At 46.0% G+C, this 25439-nt stretch overlaps 1 long non-coding RNA gene across 2 annotated transcripts in view; it reads left to right on the plus strand.

The window, feature by feature from the left end:
- Positions 1-25439, plus strand: part of LOC124079455 (uncharacterized) — an 89777-nt gene that overhangs the window by 57187 nt on the left and 7151 nt on the right. The window contains exon 5 of one of the 2 annotated variants that reach the window (XR_009225010.1): positions 15890-16417. The exons of the other annotated variant lie outside the window; for it this stretch is intronic. This is a non-coding gene — a long non-coding RNA (uncharacterized LOC124079455). Of the gene's footprint in view, positions 1-15889; positions 16418-25439 lie in introns of those variants that run through there. 2 annotated transcript variants of the gene reach the window in all.

The raw sequence follows: 25439 nt of genomic DNA on the forward strand, positions 1-25439 counted from the left end.
TGTGTGTGTGTGTGTGTGTGTGTGTGTGTGTTTTGCTGGGGATTGAACCCATGCCCTGTGCATTCAAGGCAAGCACTCTACCAACTGAGCTAAGTCTCCAGCCTGGTTAAGAGTCTTTTATGTCTGGAAATGTGTTGATTTCACTTACAGTCTTGAATGCTAGTTTAGCTGAGGATATAATTCTAGGCCTCTGGATATTTTTGCTCAGCCATAGGAAGATCTGACTTCATTCCCTTCTGTCCTCTATTATGGCGATGAGAAGCTTGCAGTAACTATATTGTTTTATTTGATAGATAATCTGTCTTTTTGTTTTCTATCGGATTTTTTTTCATTACTTGAGATGGAACCCAGAGCCTGGTACATACTAGACTATCACACTACATTCCCAGCCCTTTTAATTTTATTTTGAGACAAGATCTCTCTCTAAGTTTCCCAGACTGGCCTCAAACTTGTGATCCACATGCCTCAGCCTCCTGAGTAGTTGGGATTACAGGTGTGTACCACTATGCCCAGATTCTCTACCTCACTTCATAAATAACCTTTTCTTTATCCTTTATGCTCTTTAGTTTCACTATGGAATAGCATATGAGACGGAGAGATTACATTGCTAGATAGGAAGCCAGCGACCAATCTGGAGGCCATTTTTAGGCTTTGGTTTCAATCTGCTCTCAGGAGAACTTACCCCTTGAGGCTAGCATTCTCTTTGGAGGGCAGTGTCCCCAGTGACCTAAGGATCTCCCATTAGGCTCCACTTCTTAAAGACTTCATTGCATTGTACACTGACACACTGGGGAAGAAGCTCCTTACACATTAACCCTTGGGGAACAAACCATATCCAAACCACAGCACCCCCCAGTTCCCCAGCCCGGCATTCCTCTTTTGTAGTCATTCTCAACCCAGACACTGAGGCACCCATCCAAGGACCTGGTCTCACTTTGTGGTTGGAGCTCTGGTTCTTTGAGGAGACAGCAGACGATGAAGATTCAAGAGCATGACTGGTTTTTCCTAGGTCTTGGCTGGAAGCCTGCATGTCCCTGCTTCCCACCTCCCTAATCAATAGCACCACACAAACCCCAAGCCTGAGGTGGGTATGGTGCAGTGTGTTTTTACCTCTTTCCCATCTCAGGGGAATTCTAACCTAGGTGAGGTGTCTGGCTCAGAATCCCTACCTCACATATGGTATTTTGAATCCCTTTTGACCCACAGGTTATAGCTCTTGCCTCCAATCCAGCAGACCCACAACTCAGCCAGTCTTTTCTCTTTGTCCTTTTCTTCCATTTCTAGTGAAGAAAGATGCTTATTTTGCTTTTGAAAGTGGCCGTCTTACTTCTCACTATTTCTGAGTGCCATGTGTTGGGGCCAGAGGGAAAGCTCAAAGCATGAACTTACAGTGCCATCTTAAATGGAAGGCTTCTTTATTGTTTAAACTATTTTTTAAAAATATTATTGCTTGTAACCTAAAATATCCTAGCTGATAGAAGTATCTATCTAGTAAGATTGATTTGAGGATTAAGTGGGATTTTCCAATGTGAATACTGTACAATATCTGCCATAGAGCAAAACTCAATAAAAGGCATGATTGTAATTGTTTTTGTTGTCTACCTTTTTCACACATGCTTCTGCCCATTCTGGGTTCAGTCTGCAAAACTGCATGAGAGGATTTCAGCTGTGCTGCATCCCCTCCCTCATCAACCCCTGTTTTCTATTGGTGTCTTCTTTCCATGTTCGTTATTTCAGAATTAAGTTTTAGCTTACATATCAATAATGGTTTGGAAAGACCATTAGACAAAGAGTCCTAAGTCCTTGGTTTAAGCCCCATTCATGCTATTCATGGCAGAGCTGTGGGAAAAATCACTAAACTCTGAGCGCCCAAAGAGGCTTGGGGCTAAGCTCAGCTCTACTACTGATTGACCTTAAAATCACCTTAGGCAAGTGGTCTTACTGTTGAGTGAGATTCCCACCCCATGAATGAGGTAAAGTAGATATCTCCTAGAGCTGACACATAGGTTCAGGGAGGTGATATATCTCAACTACCATTATATTCCTGGCATTTAAATAATGCTCAAACAATTATAATAACATGCTATGATATAATACTCCTGAAATAATCATGAATATTGCCACTCCCCAATATCCGTAGGGGATTGGTTCCAGGAATACCCAAGGATGCCCAAATTTGTGGACGCTCACATCTCTTTTATAAAATGACATAATATTTGCATATGTGCATCTTCCCTGTATTTTAAATCATCTCCATATTGCCTAGAACAGTGTAATATGATACAAATGCTATTAAATAGTTGTTATACCATGTTGTTTAGGGAATAATGACAAGAAAAAAGTTTGTACTTGTTAAGTATACATAATTTTTAAAAAGTATCTTTGATCTATAGTTGGTTAAATCCAAGGACGTGAAACCCAAGGGTATAGAGGGATGAGTGGTATGTGAGGCAGAGACAGGAGGATCACGAGTTCATAGCCAGCTTCGACAACTTAGTGAGGCCCTAAGCAACTCAGCAAGACCCTGTCTTTAAATATAATATAAAAAAAGGGCAGGGGGTGTGGCTCAGTGTGGTTAAGTATCCCTGGGTTCAAACCCCAGCACACACACACAAAAAAAGAACAGAGAGAGAGATATGTTAGTTAAATTTTTAAGATGTGGCAAGAGGTACTGGGGCCATTTCCCCTTTTATGTGTGTGTGTGGCTGTGTGTGCACATATGTGTAAGATATGAACAAAAAACACCAGTTAGAGTTGGTGCCATGCCCTCTGAGAGAATGTCAATCAAGCCAGAATGGAGGGTCAGATGCTTTGTAGCACAACCCTGTGCTGGAGTCATTTTTCTTAAAGGACAAGGCCAAAGTTGTATTAGCGGGAGGAATAACCTTTTCTCATATGGGAAAAATGATTACTGTCTATGACATAGTGTTTGCACCTTGCATGAACTCACGAGGAAATCAGCCATGGCGAGTGGGGGGCAGTCAGAAGGAGGATATGGGGCTCCATCTTTTCCTTTGTCTCGAGCCTAGAGTCCTCACCTACCACTTTGGCTGGTTATTTAACTTTTAAATAATCATGTGAGTTTCAAATAGTTTTAGATTTACAGATAATTTGCAAGAATACCACAGAGAGTTCCTGTATACACCACACTCAGTGCCCCTATACACACCCTCTGCTTTGTGACTTAGTGAGGATGGAGCAGGAGGGGGGCTGTACTAGCTTCCAGCTGCAGCATGTTAAATTAACACAGCAGAAAGGCCCACTGGAGGTGGGGGAGTCACCAAAGGAGGGGTGCTCTGGCTTGGATGTGATTTTCCCCTCAGGGGTTCATGTGTTGGAAGCTTGATCCCTATTGTGGCAGTATTGAGACGTAGTGGATTTTTAGAAGGTGTGGCCTAGTGAGAAATGATTAGGTTATGTGAGTGGAAGCACCACCCTTGGGAGGGATTAATGCTGATCTCCTGGAATAACTTAATTCTTGCAAAATTGAGTTGTTATAAAAAAGAACAAAACTGGCCAAATCTCTCCCTCCTACCATGATGTTGATGTCATCCTCCATGTTGGACACAATCAAAGGGAGCCTCACCAGAGGCCAAACAGATGAGGCCACTTGATCTTGGATTTTTAGACTCCCCAAATGGGAGCTAAATAAACCTCTTTTCTTTCTTGTGACCCAGCCTTAGGTGTTTGATTATGGTAATAGAAAATGGACTAATATAAACAGATAGAAGCTGGAAAGAAACAAGGATGGAGGAGAAGAGGTAGAGAAGACCTCTCTGAATTCCCTGAATTCTCAGCACCCCCTTCACCCCACACAGGTGATTGAAAACCATTCAGAACAGAGCAGGACGGACTTCGCAACACCTGGATTGCATTTCTTATTATTTGCAGAGCAGGCACAGGAAATACCGATTGCTAAGTATGAGATGCTATCAGGCTGATGAAGTCAAAGCACATTTAGCAAAAGAACTACTTTTAATGCTACAATCTCAGAGGAAGTTAATGCCCACATTATATTTGTAATAACCCTCTTTTCATAGCTCTGATTTGAGGTGTGGATCTTCCATAGGGCATGCAAAGCCTTAGAGGGGGCAAGCTGGGCCTTCTGGAGCTCTTTCTTCCTAGATTCTCAGGACAACCATGTGATACTTTAAGATTACACAAATTTTATTTGTATTCTGTGAATATGATTTTAAGATTTCTCTCTCAGACCCTTCCAGGCTCCAGAGAGGGAGTGAGTCATTCCATGAGGGACATTTGCTTGGATTCAGGGACTGGGGGTTAGATGGGTGATTTGGGGCTTTGAGGAGGAACTGGTTGCGTGAGAGATGTGGGAACAGACGACTCAGCGGCAGCAGCATCCGAAGCCAGCGATTGCTGGCTGCCATCTCTTAAATTATCCTGGCCTAAGCTCCTCTTGTTTCTCCCAGGATAATAGAGTTGTTCTTTGCGGAGTCTTCGCTGGGCGTTTTCCCTCTTGGCCTCAAAGCTTACAAATCATTCCTTCCTGTGTGCAGATCAGGTGATTCTCCAAGGTCCTGTCTGAGCAGGGTGACTGACAAGTCAATTTGGTCAGACAATTGCTTGGGCTGATTCGTCTACGAAACTAAGCTCCTTGTTTTGGCAAAGTGGGTTTGAGCTGGGGCTGGAACTGGAGGCTGGAGATCAGCAGGCAGGGAGGGGATTCAGAGCAGAAATTCTCTTTCCCAGGAGGGGACGAGAGAGGAAGGTGCAGATCCAAAGTCCTCCAGGTCTGAAGTAGAGAACCCCAGGTCTGTGGAGATGGGGTGTTAGTGGGGGAGGCTCTTTCTCATTTTAAAGAGAGCTCACCTCTGGAAAAGTATGCCTGAGGCAGAGAAGAGAAGGCACAGCTCTTGAGGCCAGAGACCTGGGTTTTTATCTTATTTCTGGTACTTAGTAGCTGTGTGACCTTGTGCAAATCACCTGCCCCACTCTGAGCTTCAGTTGCTCTGACTGCAGTGTGGAGGATAATTATTGCTGGGCCTGCTTATCAGGGTTGTTGTAAGGATTTAATAAGATTGGAAACCTGGAAATGCTTTGTAAACCCATAAGGGTGAGCCATGTGTCTATACAAGATTTATGTGGGTCTAACAGTCCTGAGTCCCAGTACTAGAAAGCAAAGATGCCTTTCCAAGGGTCAGGGTGGGGAGTGCAGGCTCAGCATTTGCAGACATCCAGTGGCTATGTTGGTGATTTTTTTTTTTTTTTTCGTTAAGGAGGCCTCTGGTCCCTAGGGCCAGCCAGGGTTTAGGAACCAGGATGCAGGCTGGTCCACACTTGTGCTTGGTGATGTCTCATTGCACCTGCCCTCTCTTGTCCCTCACATCTGCTGAGTGGCAGGGAAGACTGGCTACTGTGTACACAGAGGATCCACCAGAGTGTGGTTGCAAAGAGAGGGGGTGATATGCCTCCTGGGGCTGGAGCTGAAAGGCAACTTGACTTCTTTTACTGGCTATGGCCAAGATTGTCTGCAGAGCTAGAAGGTTCTTAGGTAACAGATGATTGGGGAGCAGGGCTCAGAGGTAAGGAATGTGGCCAAGTTTGGAAATAGGCATATCTGAGTCTATCATGGGGAGATGTAGGAGCCAGGATATAGCCCAGGGTACCTTTACCTTCTGGATGCAACCCTGTGAGACCCTCCTCTTCCCGTAGAAGGGCCACCAGACCCAGAAATAGGCTCAGTCAGAGCCAAGGTACCAGGATCAAGGCTGGTACCAGGAGAAGTCCTACAGTTCTAGTCTTTTGAGCACCTTTTGAGCTCAGCATTGAGTCCTGCCATCAACCCATTAGACCCCAGTTCTAGGGCTGAGTAATGCTAACCAGGCCTCCTTAGCCTCAGCCTGGAACCCCAGCTCTTCTCCCTCCCTCCAATGGTATGTGTTCCCATTTCTAACACCTGAGTCCATTCCAAGCTCTACTTCTTTCATTTGATATTGGGACCTATTCTCCTTCCTATGTTTGCTGATTGCCCTTTCTGTAAGCAGCAGCTTAGCCTTAGACCCCAGCCCTATGTTAGTGCGTATAGACCCAAGAACAGGAAGCAAAGTCATATATATTGCCAGATGCAGTGGTGCATGGTTGTAATTCCTGTGACTTGGGAGGCTGAGGCAGGAGGATTCCAAGGCTGAGTCCAACCTCAACAATTTAGTGAGACTTTCAGCAACTTAATGACACTGAATGTCAAAATTAAAAAAATAATAAAATAAAAAGGACTGGGGATGTAGCTCAGTGGTAAAGCACCACTAGGTTTAATCTCTAGTTAAAAAAAAAAAGTCATATACAACGAGGGCTCTTTTTGTGCCTGACCTTTTAAACTTCACACCAAACCAGGGAAGTGGATTCTAATCATTCCCATTTAGTAGAAGAGAAATTGAGTCTCATAAAGGCTAAGGGACTTACCCAATGTAACATGAATAGTACAGACAAGATTCCAAACCACATTCACAGGGCTCCAAGGACTGTGCTGATCTTGGTGCACAAGTCACCAACTTGCCTGATGTCCCCAGAGGACTAGTCCCCAGGTGTGCATCTTCTGAACTGGGCTGTCCCACTGGGGTCTATACATTTAGTGCAGAGCAGTATCAACCATGTGGTTCCACGTCAGGCCAGTTCTGGTTTGATGTGCCTTATGGAACCTTAACCTTGAATTTGTTTCTCCACCCTGCTCAACAGTTATGTCCATTATCTAGTGGAAAGTGAGGCCCAGAGACACTGGCATTTAGAGAAGAAAAGAATAAGCTAACTTGTAAAGAAGTTCAAGGGAATCAGGCTTCATAAGGACTGTCTTACATCAAGTAAAACACACCAGGAATTTAAAGCCAAAAGCTCAGGGTGAACTTAGCAATGTTTCTGAGTTCACAGCGAGTCCAGCGATGGTGGAAAACATCAATTTTCTCACATATCATAACATCCACAAAGAGGGGGACAGATTTTCAGATAGCAGCATTGCCAAAGTAAGGGATTAAGTTTGTTTTGTTCCCACGCTACTCATCTATGGGAAGGCTCAAGATTTCATTTGTTTTGGGGAGTCAGCGCCAGATAGGGTGAGCCCCTTGCTTTTGGTTTATATTTTCTGGATGGGAGATCTGGGCTGTTCATAATGGTGCCAGGAGCAAGGGTCAGTTTTGTCTCTACCCTGATAAATCCCTCCTCTGCTGAAACTATCTGGAGAGAAGATTCTGTTGTTTACAACTGGATGAAAGAGCCCACAGGATCACTGGGTTCAACTCTGTGTTTCACAGATGAGGAGGCAGCGGCCCAGAGGGGAGAAAGCCTTTACCCAAGACCACTCAGACCTCAGTGCTTCTTTTTGTCTGGTGTCCTCCTCTGTCCCACTCAGGCCTGAGCAGGACGCCCAGGACTGGGTTGGTGGAGTTCTAGCTTGGAGATAGCTTTTACCGACTCCTGAGAGAGTTCAGAGAAAGAAACAGAGAAGGAAGAGAGAGAGAGGCATTGCTGGTGTGTGGACAGGGTCTCTTGGTTCTAGGTGACCGTGAGCTTCCTTGTTCCACCTAGGTTCAGTCTCAGCCCAGGCCTGGCACAAGGGGTAGAGGCAGTGCTAGGCAGGGCTCTTTTTGTGCCTGACCTTTTAAACTTCACACCAAATCAGGGAAGTGGATTCTAATCATTTCCATTTAGCAGAACAGAAACTGAGTCTCAGAAAGGCTAAGGGACTTGGTAAAAGCTACCTCCAAACTAGAACTCTACCAACTCATCCTGAGAACTCCATGCCAGTCCCCCAGGTTGCTCACCTGGTTCTGTCCTTATTTTCGAATTTTACAAATAGTATGAATCATAGGGATCATGGTGTCAGCTCTGTGCTGATTACTTTGAACATAACGTGCTGTTTATTTCTCTAAAACTAGAAGAGGTAGTTTTTTTCCCCCTTTTTGTGGAGGGTAAACTGAGGATCAGAGGTGTTAAGTGACTTTCCTGGGTCCCTGGGACTGGTGAATGGTTAGGGAGCCAGGGACTAAGAACAGTTTTGTCTGAAACTAGAAGTTGTTCTCCTAATCAAGTGCATGCTGCCTTCTTCAATCAGCTCGGCTCATAATTTAGTCTGAAAATTCTCCTCCTACCTGCCCAGTAGGGTCCCACTGTAAGCTTTTTGTTGGGTGTGGGATGGGGTGGGGCGGTACCTGAAGTCCTGTCACCTGTGAATGTCAGTTGTCATGCTCCCTGGCAGGCTCAGCTTCCAAACTTCCTCTGCCTCTTGGGTCCCTGGAGTTAGGACCCAGGACGTTTTTAACCTGCTCTTCTCCTGACCAATGGTGCAACCTGTTCAAATCTTTGCCTCTTTCTGGCTTGAATGAAGACTCAGCCCCTTCTCAACTCTGAGACTCTGAGATTCTAAATAGTAGGGTCCCCTGGTCTGACTGAGGCCGGTCACACCGAAAGCTTGCAGGAGTGAAGTCTTTGCGTGTTAGCACACAGAAGAATGATACCTTCCCAGAAAGGAAAACATCTCTTGTTTTCTTCCAGTAAATCAAGACTAGGAGGTGCATTTGTTTAATAGGCTCTGTCCACAGCTAATCCAATTTGGTAAGTGACTTGGGGATGGGGAAAGATGCTGACCTGACACTTTGGAGAGTGGACTCAGAGGTGGGGGCTTAGGCAGCAATACATGTAGCTCTGTGAGCAGGAGATAAGGCAGGAGAACCCTCTCCCAGTGCCACACCTCCCCATCATATGTATGTTGTCTTTCCCTTTTGGCTCTTGATCTGGATTTCTGTCTACATGTCTTTTGATCTGTATGTATGTCTTTTTGTCACAACCATAGCTTACCAGGATCCATAGAGTGTATGATGGTGGATGAGTAATGGCCCTGTTGGGACAGGTAAGAGCTCATATTGAAGGACAAGGAGTGCAGAAGACAGAATAATGGCTTCCCAATGATGTCCACATGTGACTCCTTGGACCCCATGCATGGCAAAGGCTACTTTTTAGCTATGATGGAGTTAAGGATCTCAGGAGGAGATAATCCTGGATTATCCAGGTGGGTTCAGTGTAATCACAGGGACTCTAAGAAGGAGGCAGAGGGTCAGAGGCAGGGGTGAGATACAATGATGGAGACAGGGGTTGGGGCTTTGAAAATGGAGGAAAGGGACCATGAGCCCAGGTAGCCAAGGTTACCTTCTAGGTAGCCTCTAGAAGGTGGGAGAGATGGGAACACACGTCCTCCCCTAGAACCATGCAGCTCTGCTGATGCCTTGATTTTAATCCATGAGATCTGTTTGGGCTTCTAATCTCCAGCAACATCAGATAACATACTGAGTTGTTTTAAAGCACTAAATTACAGCAGTTAGAGGGAAAAGTGCAATGAGTCAAAAAACCCCAGGTGTGGGGCAGCTGGGCGCCTTGGCTTTCCAGACTCATTGAGAGACTCATGCTGCAGACAGATCATGGAGACAGATCTGGGAGTGGAAAAGGGCCTCAGCGTGGGCTGGGATCAGCACACAGTCAGGGATCCCTGGAAAGTTGCTCCACGGTGTCTCTGGGGCATTGAGATTTAGGCAATGACACAGAGACTGGGGCTCAAGGATTAAGGATCAGGATAACGACTTGGAACTGGTCTTGGTGGCCCACACCTGTAATCCCAGTGAGTGAGGTAGGAGGATTACAAGTTCAAAGCCAGTCTGAGAAACTTAGTGAGACCTTGTCTCAGAATAAAACATAAAAAGGGCTGAAGTGGAGCTCAGTAGTTGACTGTCCCTGGGTTCAATCCCTAGTACTAGGGGGAAAAAAGAGACCTGGGAGCTGGATATTGGGTGCAGCTGTAGAAAGAACAAAGGAAGGACTCAATTCTGTCAAGGTGAGTTTGGTGTCTAGCTGTGTGCTCTGCGGCTTTGCCCTCTTCATTTGTAGAAAGGAGGTCTCAGTCAAACTAAAAAATTTCTTAGCAAAAAACAAAACAAAAACAAAACAAAAAAACAATCTGTCAGGTGAATAGAGAGCCCACATCTTGGGAGCAAATCTTTATCCCCTCACACATCAGATAGAGCACTAATCTCTAGGGTATATAAAAAATTCAAAAAGCTAAACACCAAAAAAAAAAAAAAAACAAAAAACAAAAAACAAAACAAAACAAATAATCAAATCAATAAATGAGCCAAGGACCTAAAGAGATACTTCTCAGAAGATGATGTACAATCAATCAACAAATACATGAAGAAATGTTCATCATCACTAGCAACTAAAGAAATGTGAAGCAAAACTACTATAAGATTTCATCTCACTCCAGTCAGAATGGCAGCTATTATGCATACAAACAACAATGAGTGTTGGCGAGGATGTGGGGAAAAAGGTACCCGCACACACTGCTGGTGGGACTGCAAATTGGTGCAGCCAATATGGAAAGCAGTATGGAGATTTCTTGGAAAATTGAGAATGGAACCACCATTTGACCCAGCTATCGCTCTCCTCGGTCTATACCCAAAGGACTTAAAAACAGCATACTACAGGGACACAGCCACATCAATGTTTATAGCAGCACAATTCACAATAGCTAAACTATGGAATCAACCTAGATGCCCTTCAGTAGATGAATGGATTAAAAAATATGGCATATATACACAATGGAATATTACTTAGGAATAAAAGAGAATAAAATCATGATGTTTGCAGGTAAATGGATGGAGTTAGAGAAGATAATACTAAGTGAAGTTAGCCAATCCCCCAAAAACAAATGCCAAATGTTTTCTTTGCTATAAGGAGGCTGATTCATAGTGGGATAGGGAGCGGGAGCATGGGAGGAATAGACAAACTCTAGATAGGGCAGAGGGGTTGGAGGGGAAGGGAGGGGGCATGGGGTTATTAATGATGGTGGAATGTGATTATCATTATTATCCAAAGTATAGTTATGAAGACACGAATTGGTGTGAATGTACTGTGTATGCAACCAGAGATATGAAAAATTGTGCTCTATATATGTAATAAGAATTGTAATGTATTCTGCTGTCATATATAAATAAAAAATTTTTTAAAAAAGGAGGTTTAGGTTAGCTTAGAAATCACAGATGGGAGGCTGCAGGCTTGATTTGGTTCACAGACACAATTGATCTACACTGATTCTTTAACATTTGGACAATATTAAGCATTATTATGTCTCACTGAAATGAAATCTAAAGTGCAGACTTATCTTACCATGAGGGATGGCCTGGTGACATTGGCCCTCTGTTCCTGCTTGCTACATCTCCCAGTCAACCCCTGCTGCAGGTGGGACATCCCCAGGGGAGGCAGGCCCAAAGTCATGGAGGTGGTGCTGCAATCACCCAACAGGGTTAGCATAGGCTTGGGGAGTCCCCAAGGAGGTGTCTGAGCATGTGGGCTCCTCACAGCCCAGTCTCCAGATACAACTTGACAAGTGCCAAGTGCAGCAGGACTTGCAGCCACATTGATCTGGACACTAAACTCCTATTAATGGAGTCAGAGAAGGCAATTGCTTTCTTGGCAGGAGCAGGTAGCTGATGGCTTGCACAGACCTTACAGTCAGATGGAAACACCCAGACCTCTCCACAGAAGCAGCTACAAGCAGGAGACTTGCATGCCTGGGTGTCCATTTGAGCACAGGCTGCATGGCCTGGCATTGTTATGTGGCCATCAGTTTAACTGTCAGCCTCTTCTATGACTTGGGACCTTGTCTATCTCTCCTGCTCTGGCTCTTTTACACTGACCTAATCCATACTCAAAGGGTAGTGGGCTGACAGTGACATTCCCTCCCTCCTTTCCCGATTTGGCCAGCCCTCCTAGGCTCACCTTCCCTGATTTTCTGACCTTTTAATGGCTTTTGCCCTCAGCTCCCACAGCTGGACTCCCTTGATGACCTGTTTTGGATGTATCTCCCTGGTTCTTCCTCCTCAGACTACCTCTAATGGATGTGAATTTGGTTTTGACCCCTGAACTTGTGCACCTTGGCTGGGGCTGAGGGCCATCAGCTTGTTCTTGCCATGTGAACTCCATTATCGGCTAGCATCCTGCTCAGTCTCAGTAGCACCTTCTTCATCACCAGCATCCATCTTTTTCCCTTCCTGGATACCTCTAGTTCAGTTCTGTCCATCCCCCACAGTCCAACCATGTCCATTTCCCACTTGGGCTGCTCCTAGGGCTTGCTATGTGGACCTCCTATCCTTTACTCTTTCAACACCTTCTTCAATAGCAACTAGATAATTCTCTCTAGAGAGCAAAGCTGGCCATGGGAACTCTGGTCAGAATCTTTCAATGGATAGCTTCTGATTTTGGAGAAGGCCTGGGTGCCAGCACTTCTTGATAAGGTCCCGCTTTCTCTTCCAATTTCATGTCTCAGGACATCCATACCCGCCCCCACCCCCCCAAGTCCCTGTTCTAGCCTTACTGGACTACTAGCAGGGCTCCTTTTTCCCTCAAAAATTTGGACTTTTGCAGATATTATTCCCTTTGGCTGGAACCTATGTTTACCTGTCTAACCTTTCACAAGTCTGTGGATGCTGTTCTCAGCATGATGCTCTGATGCAATTCTGCCTCCAAGCTTGGCACCCTCAATGGTTTTTGCTTGCAGTTATTAGTTTTGAAACCCCAGACTGTAAGTTCCATGGAGACAGGGACTTGATCTGTTTATTCTCTATTATATTCCTGCCAGCTAGCATAAGCCTGGGACACAGCAGGTGCTTGGTGAATATACACTGGATGAATGAATCATAACGAGGACAAAGCCAAGAGCAGAGAAAGCTCTTGCAGAATAACCTTGAGATCCATCCAGAGTCAACTTTATGTCACTTTCTGAGCATCCCCATTGAAAGGCAAGCCAGTCAGGAAAAGGAGGTAGGGTGAGGGGCAGATTGTAAGAATCTTTTCCAACATCTAGACCCCACATAACCATCTTGTCCAGGAAACAGGATCACCTTACCCACCCCGAAGAGGAAATCAGCTTTATTTACTATAACTAATATCAGATTTATCTGATTCCAGAGTTCAGCTTTCTCAACTATCATTCTAGTCTATCTGAAAGATAAGTGGAAATCAGTCCTGAGCTCACTTCCCATGGTATGGGCTAAAAAGCAGTGGGAAAATAGGCAACATTCTGAGCTCTAACCTTTGTTCTGCCACATGTATCTGTGTGCCCCTTTGGGCTTCTGTTTCATGTTACCTAATACACAGGGCTGTTGTAAGGGTTCATCTTTGGGCTCATAAAGGGTGGAGACCAGGCTTGTCTATGTGGAATTCCCTGTTGCTCAGCATGTGGCCTGGCCCCTTCACAGCCCTGAAAATGTGATCTTTAAATTGAAAACTCTTTGCAAACCACATTCTGAAATCCTTCATAAGTCAGGCACTGGAGTTGGGCAGTGAAACCCACTCTATCCTCACTAACTGGACAATTGCCTCATGTCACCGATGTGTATTATTATGTCCTCTGCTATAATGCATGTCTTTTTAAAAGAAAATTAGGATCTGTCAAGCACCATTACACAGTGAACCCAGAGAAAGGGCAGCCCATGGCAGCGTATCAAGCTTCGGAAGAGCAGAAGCAGCTGTCTGAGGAGCCTTTCTCTGGGGGCCTGGTCATTACCTACGCATGCTCCGCTGGAGAATCTTCTTCTCCTCCCAGGTCCCTGGCAGCTGTCCCGGAGAGTGCGGTGGCAAGGGCTTGATGCAAATTTCTGGCCCAGTAGTGGAGTCCACTTCTGAAAATACAATGGAGTCTAGTACAATGGAGTCTAGTACAAAAGAAAAAGACGAATGCCAAAGCCCTCAAAGAGGAAGGATGGAGCTCATGACTCTAATAGGAGTGGCTCCTTGTGTCCATGATGTTATGGCATCATCCCTGTACCCTTAAGAGGGAAGTCCTTACAGATGAGGAAACTGAGGCTTGGCAAGTCTAGCCTGGAACTAGGTTGAGTCTCACCCCAAAGCCTGGGTTCTTTCGTTGCCCCATGCTGTCTGCCCTCCTCCTAAGGTACAGCAAGACATGGTGTTATGCCAGATTCGTGGGACCACAATAGACCTCCAGGAGCCGAATCCAATGCAATCACACAAGAATCTTTATTGCAAGCTTGAGCCTGGACTCACAACCGTTCCCGTCGCAGAGGTCCCAGGGAGTGAGTCCCAGTCCTTTGTTCAGTGAGATTTTATAGGTTTTGGGGGGATACTCTATGCGTCACAACACCACACAGCAAATCATTCCATACCACGGGAAAGTCAAACAACAACTCTTAACATTGATTAGCACATTCACTGGCGGGAACAAGTTGGGTAGGGGTGATTGGTTAGTACAAGAGGGGGATTCATTTGAACTGATTGGTTTAGGCCACGAGGGGTGTACGTGCTAAACTACATGGTTTCCCAACATGTTATCAACCACCATAAACTACTGGGAAGGTCATCTGGCATCCCAGGTATTTTCCCTGTCTCATGCTGATTGGAGGTTGCTGGGGGGGGGGGGGTTGCTATGGGTCCTCACCTAGCCTGAGTCAGGGACACCTGGTGCCACAGACCTCTCCCGTTATTTACAGACAAACAACTCAGCAGGGTGGGTATGTGCTTAGAGTGAGTGCTCTGTGGGTTTTCCAAGGACAAGGGTCACGCCCCCTTCCTTGGACAGGCTTTGCTCTGAGGTAGAAGCTGGTTTCTCAAAAATGGAGTCACATTAGTTTCTCAATGGTTGCAGAAGGCTGGCAAAGGATGGGTATTTGGGCTCCTATCCATGGGACTGGCCAGCCACTCAGACACCTTCGTTGTCCTCATGCATTGGCTGGTGGCTACAGGAGCATCTTTACCTGGCTAGCCCGGAAGTAACATAGACAGCCCTGGGGTGGTATTTAAGGAGTGGCAGTTCACATGCCTTGTCCTCAGGGGTCTGCTAAGTGGATGAGTGGCCCTCAGTTAAGTAACCACCTCCCCCCAACCCATACACACAATTTCCCAGGCCTGGCCTCGCTCTGTAACCTGCTGCTTTCCTTTGTTTTCTCCTCCTCCTCCTTCATTTTCTTCTTCCCTCTCTCCCTGGTTCTCCTCTTTTTTTTTTTGAATATTTATTTTTTTAGTTTTCAGTGGACACAATATCTTTTTTATTTTTATGTGGTGCTGAGGATGGAACCTAGTACCTCGTGCATGCCAGGCGAACGCGTTACCGCTTGAGCCACATCCCCAGCCCCTGGTTCTCCTCTTTCTTCCTTTCTCTCTCCATGTTTTTCCTTCCTTCCTCCCCCTTCTTCCTCCTCCTTTCCCTCCTCCTCCCCTGTCTAGTGCTCCCAGCTCCTCACCGGCCAGCACGTAGAACTGGCCCGTATCACATGTGGGGGGAATAAATGCTGAGCTGTGACAATCCTGTCTGCCTCAGAAAGAGAGGTTTTATGTAGTTTTTGGCATTTACAAATCCTTTGTGAAAAGGTCACCCTGTTCTTAGAATCTTTTATTAATGCTGAAGACCGGCCCCGGAAATGTCATGTCTTTTTACCATGATATTTACTCAGAAAAGTATGACTAAGCATCTGAAATTCTATCAGCAGCTCGACCCCCAGGGCCAGGCAGGGAATATGCAGGGATGAATGGATTGTTGGTCCTGCTGGGAGCAGTTGGGTGCTCCAGAAGAGGGAGAGAGAGAGAAGGAGGGATGGATAAGGTCCAGACGCCTGGGCATTCAACCTTGTGCACTTCTCTCTGCTGTCCCCAGCAGCTCCAGAGCACAGGACTGGTGGGTCCACACTGAAAGAGATCTTGGTAGGTATGTGGGGACAGATATGGAGACTGAGGCTCAGAGCAGGCAAGACATCAGCAGGATCACCCAGCACGTCGGGGCAAAGCTGAGACTAAAGACTAGGCGTCCCAACTCCTAAGTCAGTGGCTAGCACTTGGTCTCCCACACCCCAGTTCTCATCTTGTTCCCACTCTTGTGCAGAGCCCGGGAAGAGGACCGGAAGCGAGTCTCTTCCTGGATCCCACATTCCGGTTCCTGTGTCAGAGTCCAAGGCAGGACATTGTGGAGGGAAACGCTGGCTTGAACCATCCTGTTCTCCACCTGCCTCTGCTTCCTTCGTGAGTTCCTCAAAGCGCCACACTTCTAGATGGTCTCGGAGGGGGTCTGGTGCAGGAAGAAGCTGAAACCTGTGCTGTTGTATTATTTAGCTCAGGTGGCCACAATAAAATACCACAGACGGAGAACTTAACAGCAGACATTTGTTTTCTACAGGAGGCTGGAAGTCTGAGCAGGGAGCCAGCATGGCTGGGCTCTCGACTCTTCCTGGCTCAACCTCCTCTCTGTGTCTTCACCTGGTCTCTCCTTTGTGCCAGTTGGGGTGGGGGTGGCATGAGCAAGCTCTCCTTCGACTCTCCTTATAAAGACACTAATTGCACCTCGAGGCCCCCACCTAACCCAAATTACCTTCTAAAGGCCCCCATCTCCTAATGCCATCACCTTGGGCATTCAGGCTTCAGTGTATAAGTTTTTTTTTGGGGGTGGGGTGGGGTGGGGTGGGGGTGGGGGGCACATTCATTCTGTAGCACTTGCTATTTCACAGGGATCATTTGGAAAGGAGGAGACAACAGATGTGAAATTAATGTGCAAACTGTAGATTGTATACCTGAATAAATTTTTATGATTGTTTTACCTGTGTGTGTGTGTGTGTGGGGGGTAGAAATAGGGGAGAAGGACGAGTAGAACTTTCCCTGCTGAGTGCATCTGAGGAGCTGTTTGTGTCTGGAGAGGAAGGTGAGGCTCAGGCAAGGAAACCCTGGGTAGAGGGAGTAGAGAAGGGGTTTGCTGTTGCCCCCCAGCATCAATTCTCCCTGTACATGCCCCTCCTTCCCCCACCCCCATTTCAATACTCTGAATGGATCATGAGCCCAGTGCCTGAGCCAGCCACCACTTCCTGTTGCTCTGGCCACAGTTCCTGCTCCAGGGATGGGAGCTTGACGCCTGGATGTCCAGATAGTTGTTTCAGGATTTTTGCCAGGACTCACCCTTTTCTGATGTATTTGAATCTGGAAGGACATAGCCTTGAAAGTCACTGTTATAGCACTTGTGACCATGAGGGGGCATCTGGCTGTGCCCACTCAGAGAGATGGGGTAAGAATATATATTCTTTTTTTTTTTTTTTAGAATTTTTTAATATTTACTTTTAGTTTTTCGGCAGACACAACATCTTTGTTTGTATGTGGTGCTGAGGATCGAACCCGGGCCGCACGCATGCCAGGCGAGTGCGCTACCGCTTGAGCCATATCCCCAGCCCCCCAGAATATATATTCTTAAACAGCTCAATTATTATGAGGACAAAGGTTTAGTTTGCATGCTAAGAACACTACCTGGAATATAAAAGTATTAATAAATATTGGTTAACTAATAAATACTGGGAGATCCTACATCCAGCCATACCTGCATCTGATGTTTAAAATGTCTATTCCTAAATATTTTAGTTACATGAAATATTAGACCTGGCTTGTATCCTGATCCTGCTATGGAATGGTCCAGCCTTGGATACTCAGACCCAGCCTTGGATGCAGGGTGGGGGCCTCAGAGCTCCTGGTCATACTCTAGGCACAAGGAACCCTTTTTGCCCTTTGAGGAAATCATGAGGTCACAGTGCCCCCAAGCTGATGGTCACCTTGCTCTGGTGGCCATAGAAGAATCACCAGCGTGGGATATGTCGGTATGCTGCCATACATCAGGCCTCAGACCCTACCGCAGATGGAACCCCTTGGCTGTCAAGGTGCTGGTGAGAGTGTGGTTGCTCATCTCTCTCCAGTGCTGGATGTAGCTCAGGATTTAGGCCTGGCTGTTTTGGGGGTAAGAGTTCCCTTCCTGTAAGTTTCTACTAGAGCTTAGTGGAAAGTTCTTCCATCCTGCATCTGCTGCAGAGGATAAAAGGATAATACTGGAAAAAAATAATTTCTACATTTAAAATTGAGTGTGTCCCATGTGCTAGTGAGTATGAAGTAGCTGTTGCTATTATTCTTAAAAAACAGGTGAAGAAATAGACATCCAGAGAAGGAAAACAGCTTCCCTGGGGCTTAGATAGGAGTGGGAGACTGGAATTTGATCACAGTCCATCTGGGTCTGGTACCTCAACTTCTAACTACTATGGTGCTTGCTGCTTGACAGAGATAGTACTGGGGGACTCATGGTAGGAGTGCCCCAAATGCAATATAGAGCCACCATCTGACAAGATGGCAGCTGGAGGCTGGACCCAATCTACCTACTTCTGTGCCAGAACTTGGTTGGGGAAGGGTGGTCTTCCTGCTTGTGGCTATGGGGGAACCTATTGGGAAAAAACTCCTGATGGGTTCCCTGTGACTCATGGGATTGGCTCACCATTGGGCAGGACCCAGGACAGCAGCTTTCCCAGCTGCAGTGGGGAGAGGAAGGCCCTCTCTTCCTACGGGCAACATTGTTGTCCACACAGGAGGCATTAGCACACCACAAGGGGTTCCCTGCACCTGCTGATGAGGGGCCAGCTCCACCTGTGCCTCCCAGCAGGCTGTGAGAGGAGGGAGGCCCTTGTGATGTGGACAGCTAAGGACAATGCAGAAGGGCAGTTCTGAATTTCTAGAGCTGTGCTTGCCGGAGCAATTTGTGTGATGGCTGGAGGCCACCTCCTTCTGGAGGCTCTGGGTCCTGGGCTATGTGGGATGAGCAGAAAGGACAGGTCATGGATCTTGGCATGTCTTATGCTTGTGGATTATCCCAGGAAAGCTCGGGATAATCCAGCACCTTCCTGGGTGCTTTGCTCTGCTATCTCCTCTCTAGGGACAGTGGCCGTCCACATGGCTCAGCCCTAGTAGGTGTTGATGGAGGATGAGATAAAGCTTAGCTTCCATCTCCTGAGGCAGCGAGGGTGGGGGGGTCCTGCTGGTGAGTAATCCAGCACCCCTGTTTTGCCGGCCCTTCCAGAATTTGCTTCTCATGCAGTGAGCGACTTAGGATGCACGGAACACCTCCCCATTGGTAAAGAAGTGAGAAATCAAGACCAGCCTGGGTGACTCAGAGGCACTTTCAGCCAAGTATTGGCCCCTTGGTGTGAAAATAGCCCAGGGAGGCAGAAAGTACTGCTCTGGTAAATTAGGGCAGCCATTATTTTCCCAAGGAGGGGGATCAGTCATATTGGTAGGAAGAACACACGCTTCTCTTGTAAACTAGAATGTGACGTCTTCAGGAGAAAATCAATTCTTTGGTTGAAAGACAAATTTGTCCTTAAACTGTCAGGAGAAAGCTGGCAGCAGCAGTGGTTGGTGGGCAGAGCCTGAAGTGGAACTGAAGCTCATTCCCCCACCAGCCTGGAAGTCCTAGATGTCCTGGGACAGGGAGGGGGAAGCCTCAGGATATCTGGCTGCAATGGAGTGGATGTGTGCAGGACCAAAGGCAAGACTCTCAAAAGGGTTAGAAAGATGCAGATGGCGTTATGTTTACAGGCAGAGGCTGCAGGTGGAAGATGCAGAGGGACTGGGAATGAGAGAGTGAGAATGACAGAGTGTCCCAAATGAGTCTTTGATCCTGTTTCTCCACCCTGTGACATGTAAGGTCAAGATGTTAGACTAGTGGCTGTCACATTGCAGTGTGCATCAGAGTTCCCTGGAGGGTGTGTGACACTAAGAATTGCTGGCCCCATCCTCAGAATTTCTGATTCAGCAGATCTGGGATAGGACCTGGGAATGTGTATTTCTCCTGATCAGAGAGGCACACTTGGAGAGCTACTGGGCTCGATGCTACCTCTTGTTCTCAGGCACCTTCTGGGCACTTACTTGAGTTTTTTAGCTAAAAAGCTACTTACAGATCAAGAATACAAGCGAGGATGTGGGGAAAAGGTACACTCATACATTGCTGGTGGGACTGCAAATTGGTGCAACCGCTATGGAAAGCAGTATGGAGATTCCTCAGAAAACTTGGAATGGAACCACCATTTGATCCAGCTATCCTACTCCTCTGTTTATACCCAAAGGACTTAAAATCAGCATACTACAGTGATAGCCACATCAATGTTTGTAGCAGCTCAATTCACAATAGCTAAACTATGGAACCAATCTAGATGCCCTTCAACAGATGAATGGATAAAGAAAATATGGTACATATATACAATGGAATATTAGTCAGCCTTAAAGAAAAATGAAATTATGGCATTTGCAGGTAAACGGATAGAGCTAGAGAATATCATGCTAAGTGAAATAAGCCAATTACCCCAAACCGAAAACGGAATGTTTTCTCTGATAAGTAGATGCTGATCCATAGTGGGGTGGGGTGGGGGTTTAGGAAGGGATGAAGGAAATTTGGTTTGTATAGAGGGGAGTGAGAGGACGGGTAGAGCTGTGGGGATGGGAAGGACAGTAGAATAAGACAGACATTATTACCCTGTATACATGTATGATTATACTACTGGAGTGACTCTGCATCATATACAGCCAGAGGAATGAGAAGTTGTGCTCTATTTTTATACAATATATCAAAATGCATTCTACTGTCGTGTATAACCAATCAGAACAACAATAACAACAACATCAAAGCAACTTACAGGGTTTAGTCTGATAGGTTGGGAGCATCAGTGGGGAACAGAGTGGGACAGAATCCCTCGGGTCTTGGGGGTTGGAGTCTGGCCCTTCTTTCCCTGGGGATAGCAGAACACCAGCCACTCTATAGCCTGAGATCCTAAGGCTGATCTCTGGGTCACTCACTCCCCCAAGAGGCAAAGGGTTGACACTCTTCCTAGGATGCAAAGAGGGGGGTCCTGCTAAGATAGTTAATGCCAAGAATACCTTGCACCAGGTGCTGAGGTTGGCAGAGGTGGTGGGGTGTTGGAGTGGGGAGCAGCTCAGAGACAGAACCTTAGGGATTGGCATCAAAGTTCATGTTCAAATATTGCTCCACGTTTTTGTGCTGTGTGACTGGCTGGGGGCGCATTTCACCTATTGATCTCTGATTTTCTTATCTGTAAAATGAGAACAATGAAAAGACCTGCCTTACAGTTCTCTGGAATTGTTTGGGGAGGATAAGGCAATGGGTATGGAATCAATATGTCACCTGTATATTGTGGACAAGGAGTTGTCCATCAGTATCCTTAGGGGTGGGATGGGGGATTGGTTCCAGGACTTGCCCCTCAGCTGTCAGAACCTGCAGGTGCTTACGTCTCTTATATACAATGGAGTCCTATTTGCACATAAACGACACTTATCTTCCCATACTTTTAAATCATCTCTAGATTACTGACAATAGTGAACACAATGTAAATGCTGTGTCAACAGTTGTTATGCTATATAGTTAGGGAATAATGATAAGAAAAAAAAGATAATTTTTTTTTTCAAATATCTTTGATGTATGGTTGGTTGAATTTGCCAATGTGGAAACTTCGGATATGGAAGGCTGACAGGATAAAAGCTCCAATTATTTTTTAAATTTTAAACAAGGGGAGAAAAGAGAAGTGGAGATGTCACGAAGAGAGTCACTACCATGGGTTTGGGGTGTTGGCTTTAGCCAGGATTCTCCCTAACAAGGAAGATGGAATTGGCTCATTGTTTGGTTTTGGGAAATGGTCCATTGTGTTTTGGAAATGTTGACATTTGCTGGTTTGGGGCAGTCATGGTGCTTCTGCATGCTTTCTTTTAAGAGTGGATGTGGATCAAGGGGGTGTAGTGAATGTGGACAACCCTCTGAGCCGACTTCCGCCAGCGTTGTGCAAATACGAACACAAGCAACAGGCACCATATGAACTGTGTCTACTGCACAACAGGGGCTTTAATTTCCACTTTGAAGGCTGGTATTATTGGTCCCACTTTAGAGATGAGGACACTGAGACCTGTAGATGTTCACTTTGACGAGGGTCACAATTTAGTGTGTGTGTGGGGCCAAGTCCTTGTTCCTCGTCCCCTTCTGCCTCTCACAAGGGACATGGAAATACATTATAAACTGTGCGGTGTTGAGTGACTGGAAGGGTCTATTAGTACAACAGGCCCTTTATTGATTTTTAGTGATCACAGTGATTTTCTGGAGCTTTTTAATTTTCCTAGTTGGACAAATGTCCAGCCTCTTGTGCATATCCACCCAAACAGCATTGCCCATGTGGCCTTGGCAGCACCCTGTAGCTCTGAGTCCCAGCCCCAAGTGACCACAGGCATCTCGGAGGAGTCGTAGGAAAGTGGGTTATAGTCACCTTCTCTATTTTTTTCACATTAGCCCATTGCCTGGGAAAATTCCAAGCTCGCCCCCCCCACCCCACCCCCAACTCAAAGCCACTTTGTTGCACTGGCATAATTTCTTACAATAACATTAACATATCATTGGAGCTCATTACCTTTGGTGTAATAGTTCCCTATTGAACTGTGTCAGACTAATTATGTCAGTTCCTTTTCATTCCAGTTTAGTGCTTCTCCAGAGAGTCGCAGTGCAGCACTGATAATAATGATTAAACTGCTGTCTAATGCTCCGCTGGACGGCCAAACCAAACAGGGGAAAATTCCTCACTGAAGATGGACTCGCACAGTCCTTGTACTGGATGCAATTTGGTGTTTTAAAAGCCATTACCTGGCGGTCATTTCTACGTGACGACGGAGGTCTGGTAGTGCTTCTTGAGGGATGAAAAGGCAAATCAGGAAAGGAAGCTTTGCAAGTCAAGGAGTGGCAGAGAGGCGGCCCAGGTGCTTTGCATTCCCTGGGTGAGTGCGCAGGTTCTGATGGGGACCATCTGGAGCCAAGCTTTGCAACTCAGCCAGCAGAGGTGGGTGTGCAGGAAGAGGCCAGGGTAATGAATCAGGACAAGCCAATATCAAATGCTTAAAGCTCTGTTGCCAGTGTCAGACGAAAGAGCCCGGGGAAGATGAATGAAAATGAAGTCATTTTCACCTTCCCGTAGTCTCAGGAAGAGCTCTTTGCTCAAGTCTAAATCGAACATAATCTTTGTCTTTTTGCATAAAAGGAAGGAAGGAAATCTTGTGCTTTGACAGGAGCTTTGACAGAAGGTTGATGCTCTTTATCACCTAAAGAGCAAGGATGCTAACCTGTGCTGAGAACCCATTATTGGTGGTTATTTTTTTTTTAATATTTATTTTTTAATTATCGGCGGACACAACATCTTTGTATCTTTGTTTGTACGTGGTGCTGAGGATCGAACCCGGGCCACACAGATGCCAGGCGAGCGCGCTACCACTTGAGCCACATCCCCAGCCCCTATTGGTGGTTATTAATGATCCTAATAATAATAACCAGCCCCGGCTGAGTGATTACTTTGTGCCAGGCATCGTGTTAAGGGTTTCATGATTGCTAGCTCATTTAACCCATAAAATGATTCTATGGGTGTGTGTGTGTGTGTGTGTGTGTGTAATTATCTCCACATTTCAGATGAGAAACCAGGGTGTACAGAGATCAAGTAACTTGCTTAGGGTCACTCTTAGATCACCATACCTAACTCCAAAGCCTGTATGCAAAGCTCTTCTCCCACTTCATTCAGCCAAACAGTATGATTAGAGTTGTTTCTCCTCCAGCCTGGAGCTGTGTCCCTCAGTCACTGGATGAGCCCAGTAGATACTGTCACCACCTTCCTGGGGCTGAGAACTTGACAGTCAATATCAGCACAAGGTATTCCATCTGTGAGCGGGCAGAGGCAGAGGGATAGAGAATGACTTCATTCATTCACTCCTAGTATTTACTTGAGTGTCAACTGAGTGCCAGGTTCTGTGAGGTGCTAGGGATGCTGGGGTCAGCAAAACCCATCACAGGCTTTGTTTTCTTGGAATCTGTAAGCCACTCAGTTCATGGCAGCTGGGAAATGGCAGAGGTGGGAGGGGGGAGACAAAGAGAGAGAGAGAGAGAGAGAGAGAGAGAGAGAGAGAGAGAGAGAGGAAAAGGGACTGAGAAGATAAATCCTTCCTCAGTGACCTGCTTCCTACAACTAGGTCCCACCTCCAAACAGTCCATCCAGCTACCAATGGATGAATCCATTAAATGGATTCATCCATTGATGAGGTCAGAACCCTTATGATCCAATGATTTACTGTTATGGTTTGAATATGAGTTGTCCCTACAAAGTTCCTGTTGATGTCAAAATAGTCAGAGGTAAAATGATTAGATTATGAGAGCTGTAAGCTAATCAGTCCATCCTGGTTTGAATGGACTGACGGGGCGGTAACTGTAGGGAGGTGGGCATGGGTCACTGGGTGTGTGATCTGGAAGGGTTGTTCTTCCTGCAGCTGCTTCCTTCTTTCTCTCTCTCCTTCCTGACCCCACCAAGAGCCAGGCAGCTGTCCTCCATTGAGTGCATTCCCCATGATGTGATACCTCACTTTGAGCCCACAGCAATTGAGCTGGCCATCTTTGGACTGAGACCTCTGAAACCATGATCTCCAAATAAAATTTTTCTCCTCTAAGTTGTTGTCAGGTATTTTGTTACAGCGATGAAAAAAACCAAACTAAAATTGCCTAAAAGCCTCTCCTGTGAAGCTTGCTGTATTGAGTACTATGTTTTAAACACAGGAACTTTGCGGGGACATTCCAGATCCAAAACATAACAAGAGAAAATTGGTCGTACCGAGGAATGAGGCACTGCTGTAACAAATACTTAACAGTGTAGAAGTGACTTTAGAGCCAGGCAACATGTGGAGGCTGGAAGAGTTTTGAGGTACATGCCAGATAAGGTCTACGATGCTGTGAATGGACTGTTGAGAATGATTTGGATGAGGGCTCAGAGGGCAAACAGGAGAGCTACAGAGCAAACCTCAGTGTTCCTCAGGAATAATTAAGTGATCAACAATGTTGGTGGATGGAACGTGAAGGACGTCCTAGTCCATTTTGCACCATAACAGAATGCTGGAGACTAGGTAACTTACAAAGTAAAGAAAGTTATTTCTCACAGTTTTGGAGTTGGGGTAGTCCAGTATTAAGGTACCAGTATCTGGTGAGAGCCTTCGTGCAGTATCATCTCATAGCAGAAGGTGAGGAGTGAGAGGAGACAAGAAGGAGATATCAAGAGGGGTGAACTAGTCCTGCTATAAGGAACCCACTCCCATGATAACTAAAAACCATTCCCACTATAACAGCCTTAGTCCATTCATGTGGGCAATGCCCCAAACCACTCAAAAATTACCATTGGGTCCCACTTCCTGACACTTCCACACTGGGGATCAAGTTCCTAACCATGAACTTTGGGGGGACACATTCAAATTGTAGCAGATGGAAAAGGTCATTCTGATGAAGTCTCGGATGGAAACGAGGAATGTGTTATTGGACAACGGAGGACAGATGGTCTGTATTACAAAGTGTCAGGGACTTTGCTGAGTTGTGTTTGTGTCCTACTGTTTAATGGAAGGTAGAGCTCATGAGTGATGAAACTGGATATTTGGCTGAGGAAATATCTAAGTGTTAAAGGCACAGCTTGGCTTCTCTTGACTGCTTAGCATAAAGTGTGAGAAGAGAGAAATGGCTTAAAGATGGAATTGTGAATTGGAAAGGAAGCTGATCTTAAAGACTTGGAAAATTC

This window comes from Marmota monax, unplaced genomic scaffold, assembly GCF_021218885.2.
Source record: "Marmota monax isolate L192 unplaced genomic scaffold, Marmota_monax_Labrador192_F-V1.1 WCK01_AAM20220418_F8-fsc00218, whole genome shotgun sequence".
Classification (NCBI taxonomy): domain Eukaryota; kingdom Metazoa; phylum Chordata; class Mammalia; order Rodentia; family Sciuridae; genus Marmota; species Marmota monax.